The following is a 24,884-nucleotide window of genomic DNA, read 5'->3' as shown; positions in this document are numbered from 1 at the left end:
GTAAACACAAAATATACATAGAAATGAAACAAAATAAAAAGAGAAAGGAAGCAAACTATGTCACTAAAGGAAAAAAAAAAAGAAAAAGTAAAACAGCAAGAGAGAAAAAAAGTAGACAAAAGAACTACAAGACAGGAAAAAAAAAATGGCAATAGTAAGTGCTAAGTCGTTTCAGTCATGTCCAACTCTTTGCAACGCTATGGTCTGTAGCCCAGCAGGTTCCTCTGTCCATGGGATTCTCCAGGCAAGATTTTCTTGAGTGAGTTGCCATTTCCTTCTCTAGGGGATCTTCCAACCCAGGAATCCAATCTGTATCTCTTACCTCTTACCTCTCTTACCTCTTATCTCTTACCTACAGGAAAGGAGACACAGGCACTACGTTGCAGGTGGATTCTTTACCACTGAGCCACCATTTTTCCTTTAAATATAAATAGATTGAATTCCCCAATCAAAAGACATAGAGTGGCTGAATATATTTTAAAAACAATAAAACAAAAAAGCAATAGAATGAACATTCTTCTCAAGTGCACTTGGAACAGTTTCCGGGATAGAATGTATGTTCGGCCACAAAGTCTTCATAAATTTTACAGGATTGAAATCATATCAAGCATTTTATCCAAGTACATAGATAGCAAGATAAAGATTATATGAAGAAACTTAAGAACTTTACAAATATACAGAGCTTAAACAACTGACCAACCAATGGGCCAAAGAAAATAACAAAAGAGAAGTTTTAAAACACCTTGAGACAAACAAAAATGGAAATATACCAAAATTTATGGAAAGTTTATAGTTATAAGAAACAAATAAGTCTTGTTTCTACCTCAAGAAACAAGAAAAGTCTCAAGTAAAAAGCCTAATTTACTTATATCTCAAAGAACTAGAAAAAGTACAAGTGAGACCAAAGTTAGTAGAAAAGAGGAAATAAAGATTGCAGAAGAAATAAATTAAATAAAAAACAGAAAGACAATAGAGATGATCAATGAAACCAAGAGCTGATTCTTTGAAAAAAAATTTTTAAATGACAAGAATTTAGCTAGATTCACCAAAATAGAAAAAGCAAAAAAGAGAGATGGGGGGACTCAAGTAAAACCAGAAAAAAAGAGATGTTGCAACTGATACCTCAAAAATAAAAAGGATCATAAAAAAAAATACTATGAAAAATTATACTCCAACAAATTGGACAACCTAAAAGAAATAGATACATTTATAGAAACATACAACATACCCAAACTAAATCATGACAAAATAGAAAATCTGAACAGACTGATTACAAGTCGGGAGAATGAATCAGTAATCAAAAACCTCCCAACAAACAAATGTTCAGGAAGGACCAGATGGCTTCACTGGTAAGTTCTATCAAATATTCAAAGAAGAATTAATACCAACCCCTTCTTTAACACTTCCAAAATACAAAAGAGGAGGGAACTCTTCCAAATTCTTCCTTTTATTTAATGAGGCCAGCATCATCCTGATTGTAAAACTAGACAAGGATGCCAAAGAAAAGAAAATTCCAGGCCAATATCTCTGATGAACATAAAAACAAAAATCTTCAACAAAATATTGTAAATCAAACTCAAAAATACTTTAAAAGGATCATACCCCACAATCAAGTGGAATTTATTCCAGGGATGCAAGAATGATGCAACGTCTGTGAATCAATCACTGTGATACATCTCGTTAATGAAATAAAGGGGGAAAATCATATAATTATCTCAATAGAGCAAAAGCATATAACAGAACTCAACATCCATTTATGATAAAGACACAACAAGGAAGATATAGATAAAATATACCTCAATAAAATAAAAACATATATGACAATCTTCAGTTATCATACTCAACAGTAAAAAACTAAAAGCTTCTGCTTTTTTTAACACAATTTTTAAAAAGGATTTAAAAACTCATAATGGAAATTAAGAAGACGAATATCAATTTACTGCCACCACTTTGGAACTATAAAAAGATGGGACTCTTCTTAAACATTGAAACAACAAAATTAAAGTAAACAGTAAACTGTATAAACCATTGAATTATGCTCAGAAAGTGGTTATCTGAAAATGTAGTTCAGATGAAAAATATAAATAAGTTCAAGAATTTTTGATAAAATTAGCAGAAAATAACCTCAAATGAAAATTAGTTGAAATTGTAAAATTTCCTCTATTTGAAGTTGAGATCACAGACGGTGATGTGATCTCTTAGAAAAATAAAATAAATTCCCTGATGAACTTGACCTCCATGTAGTTCAGTAATTTTTATCATAAGGTCATTTAGCCAAGCTAAAGAAAAAGCCAGGGAGAATGACACTGAAACTAACAGAGATGAAGTAAGGAAGGAAACTTTCCAGCAGTTGAAAATTTTATGCTCAAAAGTGCTGATGACACAGCAGGAATTAAGCCTTTATCCCTGAAGCTAGGTCTGGTTAATATTTCATGGAGTCACCTCTCTTCAGAAGTAACCATATTAATTCAGTGGCTACATTGAGATCTGAGAGCACACAGCTTCCTCACATACACACTTTACAGAGGCCCCGGCTTCCTGCGAAACCTGCTGGAGTTCTGTCAACACAAGGGAGTCGCCCAGTGGAAAAGCCTGTAATACCACGCTGGTAGCAAACAAAAGGAGGGAACAAACTTTGTAGAGCAGCCCCAGGAAAGCCAATGCAACCAACACACTTCAGAAACCTGTCAATCATTGAATTTCCAGTTCATTTATTATTTCCAGAAGATCCCCCTTTCCAAATGAAGTTCTACTTGGAAATCTAATATATAAAACAGGAGAAAGTAGATATAATCAGCTTGAAATGGGATGAGGAATACAGAGGTCTGCTTACCCTCCTTGGTTCTCTTGTACCCATAGTGTCTCCCACATTTTGGGGGAACTCCAGGGCTTTTCAGAACATAGTTTGAAAAAGAACAGATATAAGCCATGTCTATGAAGAGTTCGATTTTCCTTTTTTTTAATTTAGAATAAAGATTGTTGAATATTTTCATATAAATGAAATTAGCATAATATTCACAAAAAAATTTTAGGTCATCATTCTTGGCCGTCAACAGATTTGTTAGGTAACTGATCCAGGGAAGCCCTGGAATATAATACATTAAAAATTATTTAGCTATTTAAATTTATTCAGGAAATATTTAATGGTATTCCTGATCTACCAGGCATGGACAGGTCCTGGGGAATATAGAGAGAGCTTGTAAAGTTGAAAGTTCAAAAGCTTTTGTGTATAAAATTGGGTCACATTGATTTAATATCACTCACAAATCTCAACATTTTGGGACCCACGACTGGGTGCCAAACATGATTGGCAGGATCCGGCTCTTTTGGGGGTAACTTCTCCCAAATATTTCTGGAAATTCCTTGAAGTGCTTTGCTGTGTCTACAGAGCATACTTGGTCATTTCTTCCTGCCAGTGGGGTGGGAACTCAAATATACTCCTTAAAGGCTCTAAGTCACGAAAAAGCAACCTCAATGATCCCCTGAAAATGCTGCTCCTATTAACTTACCCCCTTCTCGCACATGCTTGTTTACCTCAAGCGCAGCCTCCAGTGTAGCTAGGGGAAAGAAAAACCTTTGATTGTTGGATTCACCAAAGCATACTGAGCATCTTATAGGCTTAATCCTCTACAGTTCATAGGGATGTGCCTTCTCTCACTGGCCTGGTACAATGCTATCTCATTACAACAGATATAATGGATCCAGAGCATGAAAGGGGAACTATGCCCAGCCTTTGTTTTGCACTCAATCAGAGGGTCCAACCTGTAGGTTAGGTGAAATGGAAACACTCTCACTCTCTACCTCCTTCTGGGTTTAGGCTCCATCTGCGCCTGTGTTAAGCACATCAGAAGCTGTTTCACGTGAGAGGATGGTGAAGAAAGAGGAGGCAAAAGGAGATAAATGGAACAGGAATTACAAGGAAAGCATTTAGAATATCTTATAGTAATTAAATTTAGTATATTTTACAGTAATTAAAATGAGAAACAATGAAGATCTAACTCTTTCTTGTGGTAGAGGTATTGCGAAGAGGCTAAGAGCTGAGTAAAATCTTGAGAGATAATGCAGTTCAATTGACAAGAGTATAGTTCATAGTTAATACTTGTTAGTGTGATTATATATATTATGATAAGTAGCCAAGACGATAAGACAGTTAAAGTGATTTTTGTTTTTCAGAGAGATTGCTCACCAGGAAGAAGTCTCTTTCTGGAAAAGGATTATGTTTCTGGAAAAGGATTATTTACAGACCATCAATGGCTGTAGGACTATAAAACCAACTCTTGGTTTCCTTGAAAGGGAGTGTTAATCACTCAGTTGTGTCCGACTCTTTGTGACCCTAGTGAATGTAGCCCACCAGGCTCCTCTGTCCAAGGGATACTCTTGGGAAGATTACTGGAGTGGGTTGCCATTTCCTTCTCCAGGGTATATTTCTGACCCAGAGATCAAACCCAGTTGTCCCACATTGCAGGCAGATTCTTTACCATCTGAGCCACCAGGGAAGCCCTTGGAGCTTAGCTACTTGAAGCTTGGTTTGTAGACAAGCAGCATTTGTGAACTTGTTATTAAATGCTGAATCCTTAGCCCCATCACACCTCTTCTGGACTGGGTAATTCATTTGCACATTGCAGTTTGAGAAATACCACCACAGAGGAAGGCAGGATTACTGTAAAACACAAGTGGTCCTTACAAAAATATACAACAAATATCACAAAGAGGAAGCTTAGGTTAGTGTAACCTACAGGGAAACCTAGCTCAGAAAAACAATCACATCTGCAAAATGTAGCATATAAAATCTTCCTAACTGGACAGATTTCCGTCACATTCAGCACTAAAATACAACTTAACAAAAGTTTAAATGCAAAATGTGAGCAATTGATGTCCAATGAGATAAATGACAAAATATATTATCAAGGGCAGCATTAACTTGGGCAAAATGATTTGAAGGAAACATTAGTAGCCATTATAGCCACAAAACTACACAAGATAATATTTACTACCAAGGCGGGTGGAGGGGACCTCAAAAATATGGATAAGAAAGAAAAGAACCAGGGTTAGGACTTTGCCTTTGTCACTCATCATTGGGTTATTCATTCCTAATGAAAATAGCTCTTGATTCAAAATTGGCATGTCATCTGTGTAATGATGTAATTAGGTATGTGCTCATTGTGCTCAGTCGTGTCTGACTCCTTGCAACCCCATGGACTATACCCTACCAGGCTCTTCTGTCCATGGGATTCTCCAGAAAAGAATACTGCAATGGGTTGCCATTTCCTCCCCCAGGGTATCTTCCTGACTCGGTGATTGAACCTGCATCTTCTGAGTCTCCTGCATTGCAGGCAGATTCTTTACCTGCTAAGCCAGATACGTTGAAATAAACTGCTAAGTAAATCCACATTTCATTTACCTTCTGGACTTCCTTTAAGTTAATTTTTTTTCTTTCCAATGGTAAAACCCAATTCATGTGTAGAATTTTGCCAAGTCCCATATTTATTGCTCCTATAGAGGTGTTTCTTAACCCATGGTCCCTAGACAGATCACCTGCAGAATCACATGAGAGCGCTTTGTAAAAATCAGTCTCCTAGATTCAACTCCAGACAATGATTCATAATCTTTGGGGATGGAGTCTAATTATAGATATATTTAATAAAATGCCTAGGTGATCTTCCTTTATTCATTTAAATATTGTACAATGTCTGGCATTGTGCAATGAACAAGAAAAATACATAATAATTGCAATGTAGGAAACAAAAAAAAAAACAGCCGTTCCTACATAGTGATCAGGAACACCACTTTCAGGAGATGGTTGAGACACTTAGCCAAGATTCAGAGGGAATACAATTTTAGTAGTAGTATCAAGCTAGTCCTAAATGTCCAGGTATTGTGTTTGTGGAGCCCCAGAAGCTGGACTGGTGTGTTCAGCATTACAGGAGTTCAGTTCAGTTCAGTTCAGTCGCTCAGTCATGTCCAACTCTTTGTGACCCTAAGGACCACAGCATGCCAGGCCTCCCTGTAACGGAGTTTACTCAAACTCATGTCCATTGAGTCAGTGATGCCATCCAAACATCTCATCCTCTGTCGTCCCCTTCTCCTCAGACCTTCAATCTTTTCCTGCATCGTGGTCTTTTCAAATGAGTCATTTCTTTGCATCAGGTGGGCAAAGTATTGGAGTTTCAGCTTCAACATCAGTCCTTCCAATGAACACTCAGGACTGATCTCCTTTAGGATGGACTGGTTGGATCTCCTTGCAGTTCAAGGGACTCTCAAGAGTCTTCTCCAACACCACAGTTCAAAAGCATCAATTCTTCAGCGCTCAGCTTTCTATATAGCTCAACTCTCACATCCACACATGACTACTGGAAAAACCATTGCCTTGACTAGATGCACCTTTGTTGGCAAAGTAATGTCTCTGCTTTTAAATATGATATCTAGGTTGCTCATAACTTTCCTTCCAAGGAGTATGCATCTTTTAATTTCATGACTGCAATCACCATATGCAGTGATTTTGGAGCCCAGAAAAATAAAGTCAGCCACTGTTTCCACTCTTTCCCCATCTATTTCCCATGAAGTGATGGGACCAGATGCCATGATCTTCGTTTTCTGAATGTTGAGCTTTAAGCCAACTTTTTCACTCTCCTCTTTCACTTTCATCAAGAGGTTCTTTAGTTCTACACTTTCTGCCAAAAGGGTAGTACATCTGCATATCTCAGGTTATTGATATTTCTCCCGGCAATCTTGATTCCAGCTTGTGCTTCTTCCAGTCCAGCGTTTCTCATGATGTACTCTGCATATAAGTTAAATAAGCAGGGTGACAATATACAGCCTTGACGTACTCCTTTTTCTATTTGGAACCAGTCTGTTGTTCCATGTCCAGTTATAACTGTTGCTTCCTAACCTGCATACAGATTTCTCAAGAGGCAGGTCAGGTGGTCTAGTGTTCTCAGCTCTTTAAGAGTTTTCCACAGTTTATTGTGATCCACACAGTCAAAGGCTTTGGCATAGTCAATAAAGCAGAACTAGATGAGGAGTTAGAGGAGTTAGTTCTGGACATTGTCAGTATTAAAAATCATCATCATAACCATCTCAAACAAGGAAGAATGAAAGAGAAGAAGTTAGAATGCATCCAAAGTGTCCCTCCATCAAGCACATAGGATTCCCCATTAGGATCCTTAGAACTATTTCAGGGAAATGCACAACTAAAGGATCTTTAGAGCAGGTGGGACGAGAACAAGAGAAATGTGATTGGTGACTTTATTTGTTACAATTCTTCCCATCCGTTCACTTTCCAAAATTGCCTCTCCATCCCCTTTCTTCACCCAATATATCCTCAGGAACATGAATTTACCTTGATTTACATGGACCCTTGAAAATGTCTTATTAAGGACCTTGTAATTTGAGAGTAGGAGCAAGTTTTCAGAACACCCTATCAAAATACCTGGCATCTTGTTTATAGACTATATAGAAGCATATTAGTCATAGAATATTAGCCTTCCCTTGTTAGCATATGGGAAGAAAACCATATGGAAGACTTTTCAGTGAAGTTTTATCTCCAGACTAACTAGAAAAGATACTCATGATGACACATTGGGAATTTCCAATACTTCTTTCAGGGTAGGCAGATACTGTCTACAGATTCATACACAACTTTAGAACTACTTGAAAAAGTGTCAAAATGTCTACCCCAGCTCTCCAAAATCGCTTCATACTCAAAAAAGTGAAGGCTTATTCAGTACACACGTTTATTTTAGTTTTCTTCCTTTCTATGAAAGTAGTCAATTGGTCAATGTATTCTTGAATGGAGCCATATATTCAGAATTGGAGCATAGGAAAACTGTATGAGTCAGGCACCCAGCCCCCAAAGCTAGAGATTTCATGAAAGTGGAGAATTATGTATTCTTCTATCCAGAGAGTAAAAGCAGAAGCAAACTTACATAGTCAATCAGTTATATCTCCTTGGTACTATAATTTGAATAAGGATGAGTCAGGATGAATGGCAGCTGCGGTTGTAGAGGTAGATCGAATTTGTCAGAAAAAACCAAGAGGAAAGAAGAAGGGAAAAAAGAGTTCTGTAATGGTTTAAATGACTATAAAGCAGGATCAAGAGGCTTAGAATGGCATTCTAAGTGGAAAGGGTCTGAAAAAGAGGAAGCATCACATTATTATTAAATGTGTAAGAAACAAAGGATAATTCTGGGTAGTAGGCTAAAGATCTATTTGAAATGATGTTCAACAGAAAAAGGAGTGGATTTAAGACTGCAGATAGTATAATTGGATACTAATCTTATATTTAACTGTGAAGAGATTTACAAAATAATCCCAAAAATGAGTGAGAAAGATTATTTCCCCCTTATACTGACATAGAAGCAAAATTATATTGTGATATTCTACTAAATAAAAGGTAATTCTGTTTTTCAACTTGAAAGAAAACTATAAAAGAACTGAAACTTTAATAAAATTTAAAGATATTAAATTTAAGGCTATTTTAAAAGTATGTTGGGCTTCAGAGAAATAATATGGAAAAGACTATAGTAGCAAAGATGTTCATTTTAATGACCAAAGGGGCCAGGAGTTAAATAAATAAATTTTAACATTATGAAACAAATGACTCGAAAAGTGAATAAAATCAGAGAATTTAACTTTTTTAATTCTTTAATTTGAAAATAATTAAATTTCAACTATGTAAGATTTAGGTCCTTGATATGACAAAAAATAATAAATAAATAATGTGAAATTATTTAGCTGTAACTTAGAACCAAAGTCTAGCTATTTCTTTCTTTTACAGACTTATAAATACAGAATTTTCTATACATAACTGATGTGTTTTAAAATACTTATCAAGTTGAATTCTTGACTAAATAGCTGTGAAATTTAATGAATTAATAAAATACAATGAGCAAAACATTCAAATACACAGAAGTGAGATTTTATTTCTACAAAGCCTCAGATTTGAGACAAACTACAACTCTTTCCAAGCACGCTTTTTTTTTTTTTTAAAGTATTCAGAGATCAGCCCTGGGTGTTCTTTGGAAGGAATGATGCTAAAGCTGAAACTCCAGTACTTTGGCCACCTCATGCAAAGAGTTGACTCTTGGAAAAGACTCTGATGCTGGGAGGGATTGGGGGCAGGAGGAAAAGGGACGACAGAGGATGAGATGGCTGGATGGCATCACCGACTCAATGGACGTGAGTTTGAGTGAACTCTGGGAGATGGTGATGGACAGGGAGGCCTGGTGTGCTGCGATTCAGTCTCAAAGTGTCGGACACGACTGAGTGACTGAACTGAACTGAACTGAACTGAAGATCATTTAGGGTAAAGAAATAATAAGGATACCATAATTAAATGAATTCAAAATACTCTTAGGAATACAGTTTATACAGTCATCCCTCAGCATCCATGGAAGACTGGTTCCATATTCTAAATGTGTACATTTTGTGCAAAAAGTAGGACCATTAGTCAAGAATCTCAGGAGTGAAATAGCAGGAAGGATTATCAACAATATTATCAGTTTCCCTCATTCTTTAAAATCCTTGGAGTTGCCTTTAATTTCACCACTAACTTCTTGGGATACTACCACTTCAAGTTGGGTCACTAGGAATGTACCAACTCCCACTTTTGTCTCCATCAACTGGAGCTAATTTTTCCCTGAGTGATTCTAGTATGCCCCAACGCAGTCCAGTTGAATCAGTCTCTGGAGAAGACCCAGCATTTCATTTTTAAAATTTGCCCCAGTGCAAATTGTGTATCCATGGTTGAGAACTAATTTCATTTAACCAGGGCTTCTAAACTTTATTATGTATGTGAATCACCAGGAATCTTGTTAAACTGCAAATGCTGACCAGGTAGTTCTGAGTTAAGGGCTTCCCCCTTACTGTGGTCTACAGAGGGTAAGTGACCAGTTTAGCAATCTTTTTTTTTTTCTTTCTCTCATTTTTATCTTATTATCCTCCCAAACCTCCTTCTTTTCTTTTGTGTATTGAGATCCTTTTGTCAGGTGATACCTTTTGTCTTGGAGTCTGGCTCTTGGAAAAATAGTTTTCACTGGTATGAGGGGAGGAAGTGGTTAATATTCAAACCTTCCTAAATATAAGAGGGAATATTTTATCTGTGGTAAATGTACAGAATGAAATCAAGACAGTTGTTTCTATTCTACAGCAATGGAAAAGCCCCTAGTCAGCCACAGTTTGTTCATTTGCAGGTCTCATCCAACATCCTATAAGATATAATCATAAAAAGAACTTGCTGCTGGAGAAAGAGAGAGAGCAAGTTTATAATGGTGAATAAGATTTTTTTAAAGAAAAATACACCCTTTTTCAGTAAAACATCCTTCTCCCTTGATCTCTCCATCTCTCTTGTATCACAATCATTTTTTAAAGTATCTTGATGATAGTGTTTCTCAACTCAGAGTAAAATCACCTAAGGAGCTTTTCAAAGTAGTAAAGCCAAGACCCCATCTGGAACAACTGATTCAGTCTCTTGAGCATCTGTGATTCTTACAATTCCCCACACAGGCACACAGAGTGAGTTACGAATCCCTGATAGAGATAGAGAAGATGTGCCATGGGCTTTTGGGCCCCCTACACTGCAAGACCTCCAAAAGAAATGGGCAATGAAAATTAAGGAGTTAACAAATCTCAAGAGATTTTTGAAAGTGCATTTGATAAAATTCAATAGTAATCATGAATTTAAAAAAATAATAAGCAAAAAATGAAACAGGACAGTATTTTTGTTCTGTTCTGAATACTTAATCTGATTGTTGTTGTTACTTAGTTGCTAAGTTGTACCGGACTCTTTTGCAACCCTACAGATGGTAGACCAGCAGGCTCCTCTGTCCATGGGATTTCCCAGGCGAGAATACTCAAGTGGGTTGCCATTTCTTTCTCCAGGGGATCTTCTTGACCCAGGCATCGAACCCAACTTTCCTGCATTTACAGATAGATTCTTTACCTCTGAGCCACCAGGGGAGCCTTAACCTGATTAAGTATTCTATCAAAAACTTATATCAAATTATTAAACTTTTGAAGTGTTACCTTCAAAATAAAGCATAATTTAAGGACAACTTTGTTGCTGCTGTTATTTACCTTTGTGCTGAAGGTCTTAGCTGAGGAGCAAAGCGAGAAATAAGGTATGATAATTATTAATAGAAAAAAATACAAAAAGCTATTATTAGGTGTAGAGGGTATAAATATTCTCATGGAGAGTATAGAGAGAAATTTTCAGATCTAATAGACTTTGGAAGGCTTTCTGGATACAAGGACAACATTTTTTTTTTAATTAATAAAATTCCTATTCAACAGCAATAACAGTATTATAAACCTGCAAAAAATTTTTAAATTACTGTTACTAAAAATATGGATAAATTTTAGTACTATATAATGGAATAGAGTTCAGCACTAGAAACAATAAGTTATTACTTTAGTCATCAAGGATAAATCACAAAAAAATATGATTTTGAAAAGTTTCATAATAAAACATTCCCAATGATACCATTTATTAATGTTTATAAGTGAATAAATTAATAGTATCAGTTCAGTTCAGTTCAGTTACTCAGTCGTGTCCGACTCTTTGTGACCCCACGAATTGCAGCACACCAGGTCTCCCTGCCCATCACCAACTCCCGGAGTTCACTCAAACTCATGTCCATCGAGTTGGTAATGCCATCCAGCCATCTCACCCTCTGTCATCCCCTTCTCCTCCTGCCCCCAATCCCTCCCAGCATCAGAGTCTTTTCCAATGAGTCAACTCTTCGCATGAGGTGGCCAAAGTACTGGAGTTTCAGCTTTAGCATTATTCCTTCCAAAGAACACCCAGGACTGATCTCCTTTAGAATAGACTAGTTGGATCTCCTTGCAGTCCAAGGGACTCTCAAGAGTCCTCTCCAACACCACAGTTCAAAAACATTAATAGTATATGTATATATTATTGGAGTTTCTTCAGTGGCCCTAGTAGTAAAGAACCCACCTGCCAATGCAGGAGACATAAGAGACCTGGGTTCAATCCCTGGGTTGGGAAGATCCCCAGGAGAAGTGTTTGGCAACCCATTCCAGTATTCTTGCCAGGAGGATCCCATGGACAGAGGAGCTTGGCAGGCTGCAGTCCATGGGATTGCAAAAAGTTGGACATGATTGAAGCAACTTAGCACACACACATGTACATAGTTCGAGTATGTGCAGGTGAATAAGAGCTGTGTTGAACTGAAACAGCAACTTTAAGATAACTATTGCCTCAGGTAAGAGAGAGCAATGAAATAGAATAAGGGTAAGAAAGAGTTTTAGCTAGTGTTTGTAATATTTCCTTTCTTAAAAAAAAAAATCCAAAGCAAATAGGAAACCAAAATGTTGCCTTTACCATGAATATTTGTGATGCGATTCCCTGTGCTTTTTGATATGCATGAGACGTATTACAATAAACATTATTTTTAAAACAGCAATGAAAGAAATATGAGGGTAACTATGGTCATAGGGAATCGCAGAACATGAAGAAGGTGTTTTCAGCAAGAAGATATTTTATCGTCTTGAGCTGCTACAACAAAATACTATAGGCTTATAAACCACTGAAATTTATTTCTCACTGTTTTGGAGGCTGAGAAGTCCAAGGTCAAAGCACTAGCTTATTTGGTGAGTAGTGAGGACCATCTAGCTCTAACGTCACGTGGTGAAAGGGGCCAGGAGTCCCTAGGGCCTCTTTTATAAGGGCGTTAATCCCATTCACAAGGGTTCCACCCTCATGTCCTAGCCCTTTCCTAAAGGCCCCACTTCCTAATGACATCACCTTGGGGATTAAGATTTTAGCATACATATTTGCAGGGTACAAGGTGGGGTATAGGGGTGGACAGACATAAATATTCAGTCCATAGCAGGAGGGGTACACTTGATTGGGTGGTTAAAAGCTCAGTGATTCATTCATTGACATATCAGTAGAGTGGACAAAAATTTGGAAACATGTATCAGATGGATATGCATTTGAATTTCTATTCGATCACATATTAGCTGTATGGACATGGTCAGTCTTAACTTCATTAAGCTTCCATCTTTTAATCTGTAGATGTTAGTAATCATCATTCCTACTCTGGGGATTATTTTGAATATCAAATGAGATAATGTATAGAAAGAATTTATTATGCATATTGGTGACCTAGTCATTTGCATTCCCTCTCTCAAGCCTGAGAGAGTTGATTTAGTGAGATAACCTTCCAAGTGTAGTAAATTCAATCCAGTTGGGATCCATCTGTGCTTCCAAAGAATTTACAATATCATTAGGGATGTGAAGTGTGGGAGAAAGATTTGGAGTCAGATAAATGGGGCTTCATGTCCAGGCTTCTCCACCTAAGTGACTTAAATCTCTCTGTTTTCTTTCCAAGACTAAAACAATGGAGATAATAAAACATTTTTCACAAATTTGTCCCAAGTACTGAATGAGATAAAGTATGCAAGAATCCCTACCATGAAACATAAAAGACGTGCTTAATCAATGTTCATTGTCTTTGCAAAGACGAGAGGATAAATCACCAGAATGGGCAATCAAATGCCAAAGTGGGTGGTACAGATAGAGCTCCAGGAAGCATGAGGGTAACAAGCATGAAAATGTAGGCTGCACTACAATTTTATTCTGGTACAATTATTCCAAAGGTGCACTCCTTCTCAAGTCTAGGCAAAATTGTGTGTTTAAGGAAGAGACAAAATAAAACTCTTCCTTCATCTCTCAAAGAAGCTATTGAATTTTTGGCTCATTACCTTTGAGAATTTTCTTCATCAATCTTCTGAAATATGATCCCTTGAGGCTTCATTCTCATATCTTATCTAGTTCAACAAACCAGTTGTCTTATCTTTTCCTGTTTTAATCTGGAGGTTTCCAGGCATATTTGCCTAAATTTTCATGCCTCATTTGCAAGGCAGAAGATTGTCACTAAATAAGCCTTGGCAGCAGACTGCATGGGTACACGATTAGTCTGGAATCCTCTGAAAGAGCCGAGATAACCCCGGCAAGAGAGGCTTATCTGGCTTGTTTTTACAAATCGAAAACAAGTTGCTGAACACGGGTTTATCTCAACCAGGAGAGCTACTTCAATGATTCAGATAACTTCCTCTTTGCCAACCAACTTTCTGTTATCAGGAAATACTACACAAAGAGGCTGACTGTGTAAAATATGTGGAAATTTTCATCACACATTTATATTCTGGCTAGAAGATGATGTTGTTTAAAGAACAGGCAAGTGTTGAAATGCCACTGAACCTGTACAAAGTCCCTGATAGTCAAAGAGCTATCCCAGATAGGCTCCTATGTCAACAGCACTGTGACTTTTTGTTTTGCCTTTATCATGACTTGATGTACAATGAGCCATTTACCTGACAGGGACAAAGGCAATCGTCATTTCACGCTTTCATTTGTAAAGGTGTATTTTGGAGTCATATGACTTGTTGATGCTCTGTACTCAAGAGCTTTCTATTTCTGGTGTTCCCAGAAATCTCCAAGAAATTCAGAAGATACATTTAGAACTCCTCAAGATCAAAAGCTTCCTGTAAAAATTGAGGGGGGTGGAAAGAGGCAGGAATTCTGAAGGCTTCAAAGGAAAGGAAAAAACATGCTAATTTTCAGCCATGGAATTAATTACCAAAAAAAATAAGTGGTTTATCCCGCCAACAAGGAAAGGTGAGTGGCAGATGCTGTGTCCACAGTTTGGCAAATAGAATCCTGGGTTGCCAGGGAAATACCACAAAGGGGAGGGGAAAATATTATATGGGACGACAGTAAGGACAGAATCTGACAGTGGGAAGAAGCAGATGCACTCCAGTGACTGCTCTGCAGGAACTTTAATAAAGTTGACTCAGCCCTAGCAACTGCTAAATAGCCAGTCTAATCGAGCATTTAATCAAGCCTTCTAACAGTCACAGGAAAAAGAAGTTGGAGGAAATGCTGAAAAGCAAAAATAAACAATAATGATTCTTTTGTATGTGGCAAACTGCAGAGAGACCAACTAACTCTACTTCTGGAGGATTTTCATTGAGTGAAGGGAATCAGTTCCACGTGAAACAGGACGCTGTTTAAATCAGCTGCCAGTAATTGGGTAATAAAGAAGAGAAGCCTCTCAACTGGAATACATTTATGAAATAAGAGTGGCAAAAGGGAAAAACAGGTGTAAAGAATCAAAGTATAAAATAGCTAAATCATTTACCAACAGAAAGCTTGAGAGAAAAAAAATATGAAATTTTTAAAGAAACCCAAGTCTATACTTAGGAACTGTGAAACTCTTAAAATATCTATGAAAGAATTTTTTTTTTAAATCTGTGAAAAATCATTCTAAGCCTCTTACATGAAATACACATTCTTAGCTGGAGTTCACTCTAGAATTCATGTGTGGTTCAAAAAACAAGAATGTGGACCAGAAGGAAAGAAAGTGTAACATTAAACAGCTTACTTCATGATCTGAGATTCAGTTTTGCTCTCCCCATGAAATGGGAATGATATTGATCTCTTGACCTTAATGTGATGATTAAACAAGAGCATTTATAAACACTTCCACACTTCCCTGGCATATAGTAGATGCTTGGCCATTGAAGTCAGTCATTATTGTCATCATCACACTCACTAGGATCTCAACTTACTATGCCATAAAGACCTAAGACACAAGGAACTTTGCCTGAGTTCTAAGGGGAGAACCTGTAATTAAACAGAGATTAAAACCAACAAATAACAAATTTTCTAAGGAATTTTTTTCTAAAGAAAAACAATTTAGGGAGAGCAAGCACTGTTGAAGGTAGTAATGCTTACATGCCAGTAGGGTTCAGTGTTATGAAGTAGGAACCAAATCAGGGTTAGGAGGTCATGACATCATAGTGATTGCAGGAAGTATCCAAAAACGGCTTTAGATATCATTGACTTCCTTGCTGAAAGAGTTTTCTCTTTTTAAGTTTTGTTAGTTCCTAATTAACTCAAAGGGAAAGTACCAGTAGGTTCTAAACCCTCTGCCTTTTTAACAACTCCTTAACACTTATTAATCCCCCTTTTAACAAAGAGAAGGGACTTCCTTGGTGGCTCAGACAGTAAAGAATATGCCTGCAATGCAGGAGACCCAGGTTTGATCCTTGGGTAGAGAAGATCCCCTGGAAAAGGGAGCTAACCTCAGATCCAGAGTTCTTACAGGTAAGCATGTCTACCTAGAATTTATTAACGTGATTTATTTTCACAGTCTTTATTCTCTGACTGTCTTTTGTTGATAACAATATATTGCTTTTCCAATTAAAGTTAGTGATAAAGAACTTCCCTCCAAAATACACATATCTGCATAAAAATGAGTATGTACAAAGAAAAATATTAAGCAAACCATTGTTCAGCTTGTCATTGTTAAATGTCCTTGGTAAAATTGTTTCAACTTTCTATGCCCTAGTTTCTTACTAATAATATAGGGTAATAATTATGCTTACCTCATAGGATTTGAAGAAGGCAATGGCACCCCACTCCAGTACTCTTGCCTGGAAAATCCCATGGGTGGAGGAGCCTGGAAGGCTGCAGTCCATGGGGTCGCTGAGGGTCAGAGAGGACTGAGTGACTTCACTTTCACTTTCCTGCATTGCAGAAGGAAATGGCAACCCACTCCAGTGTTCTTGCCTGGAGAATCCCAGGGATGGGGCATCCTGGTGGGCTGCCATCTATGGAGTCGCACAGAGTCAGACATGACTGAAGTGACCCAGTAGCAGCAGCAGCATAGGGTTTCAAAAGGATTAATCAAATCATGTATGTGAGGTGTTTAACAAAACGCCTAGTGTATAGCAATAGGCTCAATAAAAACTTGCTATCACTTTAGAAATCAGTTCTTGAGTCCAAAGCATCATTCTATGTAGCCAATCTTCTTATTTTACAGTCTGGTTATCCAAATTATCTCCTACCTAAAAGGGATACCCTGGAGGATCAGTGGGTAAAGAGTTTGCCTGCAATGCAGGAGACACAGCAGATGCGGGTTCGACCCCTAGGTTGTAAAGATCTCCTGGAGAAGGACATGGCAACCCACTCCAGTATTCTTGCCTGAAGAATTCCACAGATAGAGTAGCCTAGGCGGGTTACAGCCCATGGAGTCGCAAAGAGTCAGACACAACTGAGTGACTAACACTTTCACTTTCAATAGGAATAAGTTAATATTATTATTAAATAAATAGTACAAAACATGTGCATCCACATGGCCATAAAAAGGTGCCAATTATTTCACTCCCAGTAGTTGTGCTCAGGAGTAGTTTATGACTCTTTGCGACCCCATGGACTGTAGCCCGCCAGGCTCCTCTGTCCATGGGATTTTCCAGGCAAGAATACTGGTTGCCACTTCCTATTCCAGGGGATCTTCCTGACCCAGGGATCAGACTTGAGTCTCTTGCATGTCTTATTTGATAGGTGGATACTTTACCACTAGCACCACCTTGAATAGACTTTAAAAAATTAGACAAGGTTATCCAGTATATCAAAAAAGAGGTACACATAGCTATATGTGATTGAATGATAACCAAACTAACACCAAGTATCCCAAAAGCCATACAATAAATGCTTCTGATGTTCTCAGAGGTTAAAAAAGCAAGGCAAGAAATGTAAAAAAAATAGAGATAAAGGAAAGCGAGGAATGAAGGGACCTAGTAAAGAATTCCTTTTAGAGTGTTTTAACCACTATTCACATTCCCATCACGGCACAAATCTCTGTTGATTAGAAAGACCAATTCTTCTACTCCCTTAGATGACATGGAGTGGAGACAGAGAGCAAGTCATCCTATATGTTCCCCATGACAGGAGTAGAGGAAGAAGGACATCTATCTCTAGTGCTTGTAAAGGGGCCTACACACCTTAGGCTTAATTTTCTGAAGTTACAAATAAAGCTAACAAGCTGATAAACAAAAAGTATTTAGTTTTACTAACTTTTTACCAACTCAAAGAACTGACTCAAATTTAGACCTGCTGGATTCTGTGAAGTTCCACACCAAAACATGAAGGTGCTGATAGATTCAACTTCCCCCAATTTTCCCCCTATTTCCTATCATCTGTACTCCATTCCTAACTGTGAAAATTCTCACAGACACATGTGTTGTTAAGGACTAAATATTTGCATCTCTCCTTTTAACTTCATATGTTGAAACCCTAAACTCCCAGTGTGATAATATTGGAAGTAAGGGAGTACTTAAAACTAAATGACGTTGTAAGGTAGGCCCTGATCCCATAGGATTAGTGTCCTTATAAGAAGAGCTATCTCTCTGTCTCTCTTTCCACCTCTCTCACATGCATGCATGTACACACACACAGACACACACACATACACACACATTGAGGAAAGGCCATATGAAGACATAGGGAGAAACTAGCCATTTATAAGCCAGGGAGAGAGTTCTTTTATTTTTGGCCACACTGCACAGCATGTGGGATTTTGGTTCCCTGACCAGAGATCGAACCCATGCCCCCTGCTGTGGAAGCATGGAGTCTTAACCACTGGACAGGGAAGTTTCAAATTGGTCAGAACTTAGATCCTAGACTTCTAGCCTCTAGAACTGTAAGGAAATAAATTTCTTTCGGTTAAGCTACCCAATCTATGGTATTTGGCTTTGGCAGCCCAAGCTGACAAAAGCATGTATAAACAGCCTGCACTGTGCATCCAAGCCCTGTCCACATTCCCTGCAAATAGCAATCCTTTGGTCACCCTGTACCTGAGGATGTGTGCAGTGATTACACAGGATGCTGTCAAGAGGAGAGCCCTGGGCAGAGGCCCATGCATGCCCTGGAAGCCCATTCAGAACTGTTTGTCCAGGGAATTTAGAAATTATGAGAACACAGAATGTGATCTGAAAGAGGGGGCACCAGCTCTGCTGGAGTATGCGTCTTTGACTCTAAGGAATTCTCACCCTACAGAGAGGAGTATGAATAAAGGAGGCCCAGAGGGTCCTTTCAATGATGTGAGCCTAATGCTCAGGGTGCACATCTAAAGACTCACCTACAGGTCTGAGGTATCTCAGAGAATTGGACCTTCTCTTTTCAGAATCTCTGGTGATTCTGGTGAGCCTGGCCCATTGGAAAACACTGTTCTAAAAAGGGAGTATTGTGTAGTGGCTAAATGTGTGGCTAAATGTGGTTAAATGCATTCAAATTCAAATCCGGTTTTGAATACTTCCCCTATCATACTATCCATGGAATAGTGCACAAATTATTTATTTACACCTGATTTCCTCACTGTCAAATGGGATAAATATAGTATCTAATTCATATGGTTGATATGAGTTGAGATGAGTGAACATATATAAAACACTGATTCATGTGTCTGACTTACAGTAAAAAAAAAAGTCAAGAAAATTAGAAAACATTCACTCCTATTTGATATAGCTATAGGATCAATGTGCATGGGGAAAAAAGTATTTGTCAAGTTGATTAATAAACTGTACAGGTAAAGATATTTCAACCAATGTCTAAGGTAAGGTTTTTGACAGATGAGAAATTTTAAATCTTCCATGTGTTCTTCCTATATTCATTATCTTTCTCTTTCATTAACTCTCATAATTGAAAGTTGGTTTGAAATATGAGATGCAATTGGGCTGTCAAGGGGATAAAATTGTTGTCTCTGCATAGTGTGAAAGTCATTCTGTCTCTGGTACATAAATTCCCATTAGTAAAAGTGCAAAGTCCATGTCCACCTAGAAGTTCCCATTTCCAGGATTACCAAATTGTCCTGTGATAGAATACCTCTCTGCTTGTTTCCAGCGTACTGAATTCCTAATGACTTTCCCCCGTGGAAAAGACATGGTTAGTCTTACAGACAAAGCAAATGCTTATTCAGAACACAGATCTAAAAAAGCATGCAGGCTAATGAAATAATATTTCAGATCTCACATTTCCATGTGGCAGAACAGGAATAGAAAGAAATCCTACTAAAGCTGGTACTGACATTCCCAGATGTGCAGCCATTAACACATGCTAAAACTGGCTTTTTAAAGAGTCTATGCATTTTTCTCCAAAGGAATATAAAATATCGTTCTCCAAAGCAGCCCCATAATGCTCTGTCTTCCTTAACTTAGGAGTTATCAAAGCAGCAAGAGATGTTCTGGAACATTGCCACTGTCGTGAATGCCATGAGTAGAGAAAAGGAAGGTGATATAAATCAGTGTGCTATTTATATTCCTTTTTGGTTCTTTTGAGTTCTTACAGAACCATACAATATTGATTTAGGGTGGGATTAGCCCAAAGTCATCTATGCATCACTGAAAGTTTTAGTTGAGGGCCTGTTTATCCTTTATTGTTTACTGCTGCCCAACATATCTTCTGGTGATAAAGATGGGGTTCTGTCAAAGTGCTCAGTGAGAGTAAGCAGTATAAATCCACTCTCCAGCAGTACTGGTAAACTATTAAACACAGCCTCTGCTTGGACCAGGGGTGCACGCTGTGTTGAAATGACTCCTTTGGGGAATGTTGAAGAATTTTATGTCATCCAACCTTTCAAACTGTATTAAAATGCAGCCCAGACATTATCATAATAATTTATATCACCTAGAGTCAGAAGCTATTGATTATTCACCAGAGAATGAAGCCACAAGAATCATCCCATAAAGCCTTAGGACCGTACTATATTTACCACAGTTTCTCATAAATGCCAAGTCCAAACTTGGGTTAGGTTTCGATTCCAACTTTGTTTTATCAAAAATCATTGATGGTATTGCATATATATATATATATATATATATATATATATATTAGTTTTTAAAACTATAAACTATATATATAAATAGTTTTAAAAACTTCCTTGACAAGATTTCTGAGCTCAGCATCCTCTCTTCAGGACTGAATTGAGGACACATTTATTTATTTATTTATTTATTTATTTTAAAGCAAACAAAGGTTTACCTTTTTAATATTTATTTTTATTTATTTATTTGGCTGTGCCAGGTCTTAGTTGCAGCAATGCAACTCTTAGTTGCCACACGTGGGACTTAACTCTCTTACCAGGAATCACACCCAGTCCCCTGAATTGGGATCATAGAATCTTAGCCACTGGAACACCAGGGAGGTCCTGAGTACACAATTGTGTATGAAAATGATCATGTTGAAATTTCCCAACAAGTTTGCACTAAGCATAAGAATATGTCTTAATTGTCACTATATTTCAACTCCTTAATATCATAGCTAACTCATAAGGGGCTCTTAATTAAATATTAAAATAAAAACATAAGAATTTTGATTCAATAGTAAAAAGGCCATCATCTTTAGTGGTTTTTGCCACTAATTTTATTTTTATCAAAACACTTTTACTATCGGACCTTTCAACAGATTCTCCAAATGGCAAGTTACAAGGAGAAGGGGTGTGGTAAAACAATTACATTAATGCCCTCACCCCCAATCCACCCCTTTCTGTGTCCCAGACTTTTGTCATATAAACTTATAATCTCCCCAGCTCTGACACAGGTCCTGATTATGTGACAGCGTTAGTCGCTCAGTCGTGTCCAGCTCTTTGAGACCCCATGGACAGGTTCTTCTGTCCATGGGATTTCCCAGGCAAGAATAATGAAGTGGGTTGCCATGGCCTTCTCCAGGGGATCTTCCCAACCCAAGGATTGAACCCAGGTATCCTGCACTGTAGGTAGATTCTTTACTGTTTGACCTGATTATGTGACATGCTTTAGCTAAATAAATGTTTTGTTTATTTAGCTGAAGAGTTGTGAGTGTTTTTTATGTAACATTAGCTAACTGATTCAGGGAATTAGCTTAGTCTTTCTGTATTTGATTTTTTTGCTAAGCCTTCTGGAAGAGAACACTCCTCTTTCTGCTCATAAGTAAGAAAAGTAGAAATTTTGTCATCTCCTCCACCTAAGTCATTTCTAGCTTACACTTTTTTGATAAAGTTTTACATAATATGCATTATAATCAATCACTTTTCCACTTGCATATTTAGTGCCATATTATTTTTTAAAAAGCTTTTCTGTTTGATTTGTTCTTCCAAATACAATGAAAACTTTAGTCTAACTGTATAGAAAATAGAATTTGAAAGCAGGGTATATCATTTTTTCCCCTCAAAATACCTACATTGCTGCTAAAAATAAAATACATATAGGCATGTAGGAAGACGGTGCGTGTGAAGCAGGACATGTAGCTTTCTTTTCAGCTGTAGAACAGAACTTTTCTCTAAGAATAAGATGGAGACAAGGGAGTCAATGCTTCCTTCTCACAATAACTATCATGTTCAAGGCTCAATTATGTGTAAACTCACAATGCAGCTTTGGTGGTCCCACAAGAGTAAGACATCACAATTCTCTTTAGGAGTTATACTGATCACGAACTTCTACAAGAAATTTTTTTCCCTATGCCAAGCAAAGACTCTTTGGCATGTCACCATATAGCACAGAAATGCCTTTTGCTTGGTGCTAATGATTCTAACAGACTCTGAGCTTCTTGAAAGTATAAGTTGGGTTTTATTTGTCTGCTTATCCCAAGTATTGAGAAGGTATGTAGAAGCTACTTAATATTTGCCAAACAGATGGCAGATAATTAAATACACATTCATCTCTGAAGGCACTTCTGAAATAGCCTGGTGAACTGTCATGGGAAAGGTAAAATTAAAAAGAGCAGAGATTTGAAACTAGACCCATCTATGAAGATCAGGCATTTTGCCAAAGTACGTTGCTCCAGGCCCTTGAATTTCAACAAGAATCAATACTGTCACAACTTGTCTTGTCAATCTGCATTTAGGCAGGTGAGACTACTACTGTATGTACTGTTCTTTGTTAATTTTTACTACAACTTTAGTCTTTATCAGGAATCACAATTGTTCCTGCCTATATAACCAGACCAGACTGATTCATTTATTCCTCTATTAATATATTGAACCCCATTTGTATGTTCCACATATTCTCCATGAATGGTCAATCAGAGTGTGAAATCTTTAAACAAATATTTTAAAATAAAATAGTAACTGCAGTTCCAGATGATGGTGGAAAGTATTTTACTATTCTTTAATTTCTCTTCAGTTAGCAACATCAGAAACTTCTTATAGAGGAGGTAACATTTCTGCTGAAACGTAAAGAATGAATAGGAGTTAGTTTAATTCATATTAGATAGATACTCTATGCTAAAATATGTGAATACCACAGTGAATAAAAAAGATAAGTTTGCTTCCCTCATGTGACTCATATCTAATGATGGAGTAATGGACAAAGTTGCAATTTCACTGTAATTTTACCAAATACAATAATATTAGGAAATCATCAAACCTGATAAAAAAATAGAGATGATGCAAGGAATCCTTTCTTATTCTGCTTTCTTCCATAGAACTGATATAGTTCCTGGTATATGGTTCAAACAACAAAATCTTATTAAATAGATAAATGGAGGTCACAAAATCTGTGTTCAGATCAGATCAGATCACGGTCCAAATATTCACTGACCTACATAGGCTATGATCAGCTTGCTGTTGCTCAGTTGCTAAGTTGAGTCCTACTTTTTGTGACCACATGCGCCGCAGCACACCAGCTAACTCAGCTTTAAAATTGCCCCACTCACATGAATTTGAAGCAATACAACTGTTAGGAGAATTTTCCCTAGATATTAAGCATCCATAATGCAGCCAAAAAAATTAAAAACTCAATAAAATATACTGTCCTTCTGTCTGAATGCATGTAGGGATTAAAAAGAAGAAACGTGAAATGATTACAATAGCTCAGCAGAAAACAGAAGTCATTCCAGGTAGTTAAAGAAGAGAGACATTAATACAGAAGACTGAATATATTGGTAATTGAAGAGCTGAACAACTAAGCAGGGGATTCTGAGGCCACCCAGATGTTGAACAACCAAAAGAAACTTCTACCTCTTACTTCTAAGAATAGAGGGAACAAAGGAGCAAGAGCCTTCAACTAGAGAGTGGAAATAATTCGGCATACCTGGTGGCAAATAGGACCTCACTGGAAAGTTCTCCACCCAGAGCTGGAGGCACAGAGGAGAATCATCTTCCCTAGAGACCGTGCCTGTACAGAGAGACAGAGATGGGGAGAAATCCTCTGGTTCAGTGGTGTGCTGATCGTCAGGTTTTCCCTCTGCAAAATAAATCCCCAATTTGTAGTGTTTGCCAATTTCCATATTGTAAATATTTCCAATGTCATTGATTTCAAAATGCCAAGAATGAACAACCTACTGGAAAAGTTAATGAGGATTTCAATGTTCCTGCAGCTAGTATGAGGTGGTTTCAGCACACTGCTGATGCTTCTTCCTGCCCTTCTACCAAAGTTTCCTTCCCTGAAACCAGGGGAAGAGGCAGCCTGAGAAATGCATAAAACGTTCACAGAACCTGGACCCAGCAGCACAGAGATTACCATGCTATGATCTAAGGAGTGCCAGTCACACTTTATTCTTTGTGAATGTTGCCCTTGGAACTCACCTTTCTACTCTACATGGGCTCAACACAAAAACACACTTCTGTGTTTTCTGGCTTCAGGATCCATTGAAAACATACAACGAAAAGTAACCATTAGAGAAAAGCTTTGCATGAGAATTATATCAGTAAGGATTCAAGGTTCAGAGAATGTAGGAAGCAGTGATTTTTTTTTTCTTTTTTTTCTGACCACTGTAACTACTAAAGTGGAATTCCACTTTTATGCCCTTAGGAAAAAACTTAGATTTTATAGCTACAGCGGCTGTTTAATGGTGTTACATATGGACTGTCAGGATGCCCATGATTTATGCACTGTAGGAAAGGCTTTTCAAATTTTACTCAATCTCTAGTTATTCTTTCCACGAAAAGCAAGGATATAAAACCATCCTGTGACTGTCACAGCCTGGCAAAAAAAATTACATTGAATTAGTTGAGGCATGATTCATCCCATCTCCAATTTTTTTTAAGGTAAAAGCTTGTCTTTGATTCCTATTTACTCTTATACCAAACATTCATTCTGGATTT

At 37.5% G+C, this 24,884-nt stretch overlaps 1 long non-coding RNA gene across 1 annotated transcript; it reads right to left on the bottom strand.

Moving 5' to 3' along the window:
* Window positions 1-226: 226 nt before the first annotated feature.
* LOC129627255 (uncharacterized) lies at window positions 227-23,956 on the bottom strand. Its single transcript, XR_008702511.1, has 3 exons — window positions 23,872-23,956; window positions 3,510-3,557; window positions 227-352 (listed from the first exon to the last, which is right to left on the bottom strand). It is a non-coding gene; the product is annotated as an uncharacterized LOC129627255 (long non-coding RNA).
* Between the last annotated feature and the right edge of the window lie 928 nt (window positions 23,957-24,884).

This window comes from Bubalus kerabau, chromosome 14 (genome assembly GCF_029407905.1).
Source record: "Bubalus kerabau isolate K-KA32 ecotype Philippines breed swamp buffalo chromosome 14, PCC_UOA_SB_1v2, whole genome shotgun sequence".
NCBI classification, from domain to species: Eukaryota; Metazoa; Chordata; class Mammalia; order Artiodactyla; family Bovidae; genus Bubalus; species Bubalus kerabau.
Note: the sequence above shows the minus strand (reverse complement) of the source record. Positions and strands in the feature narration are given on the sequence as shown.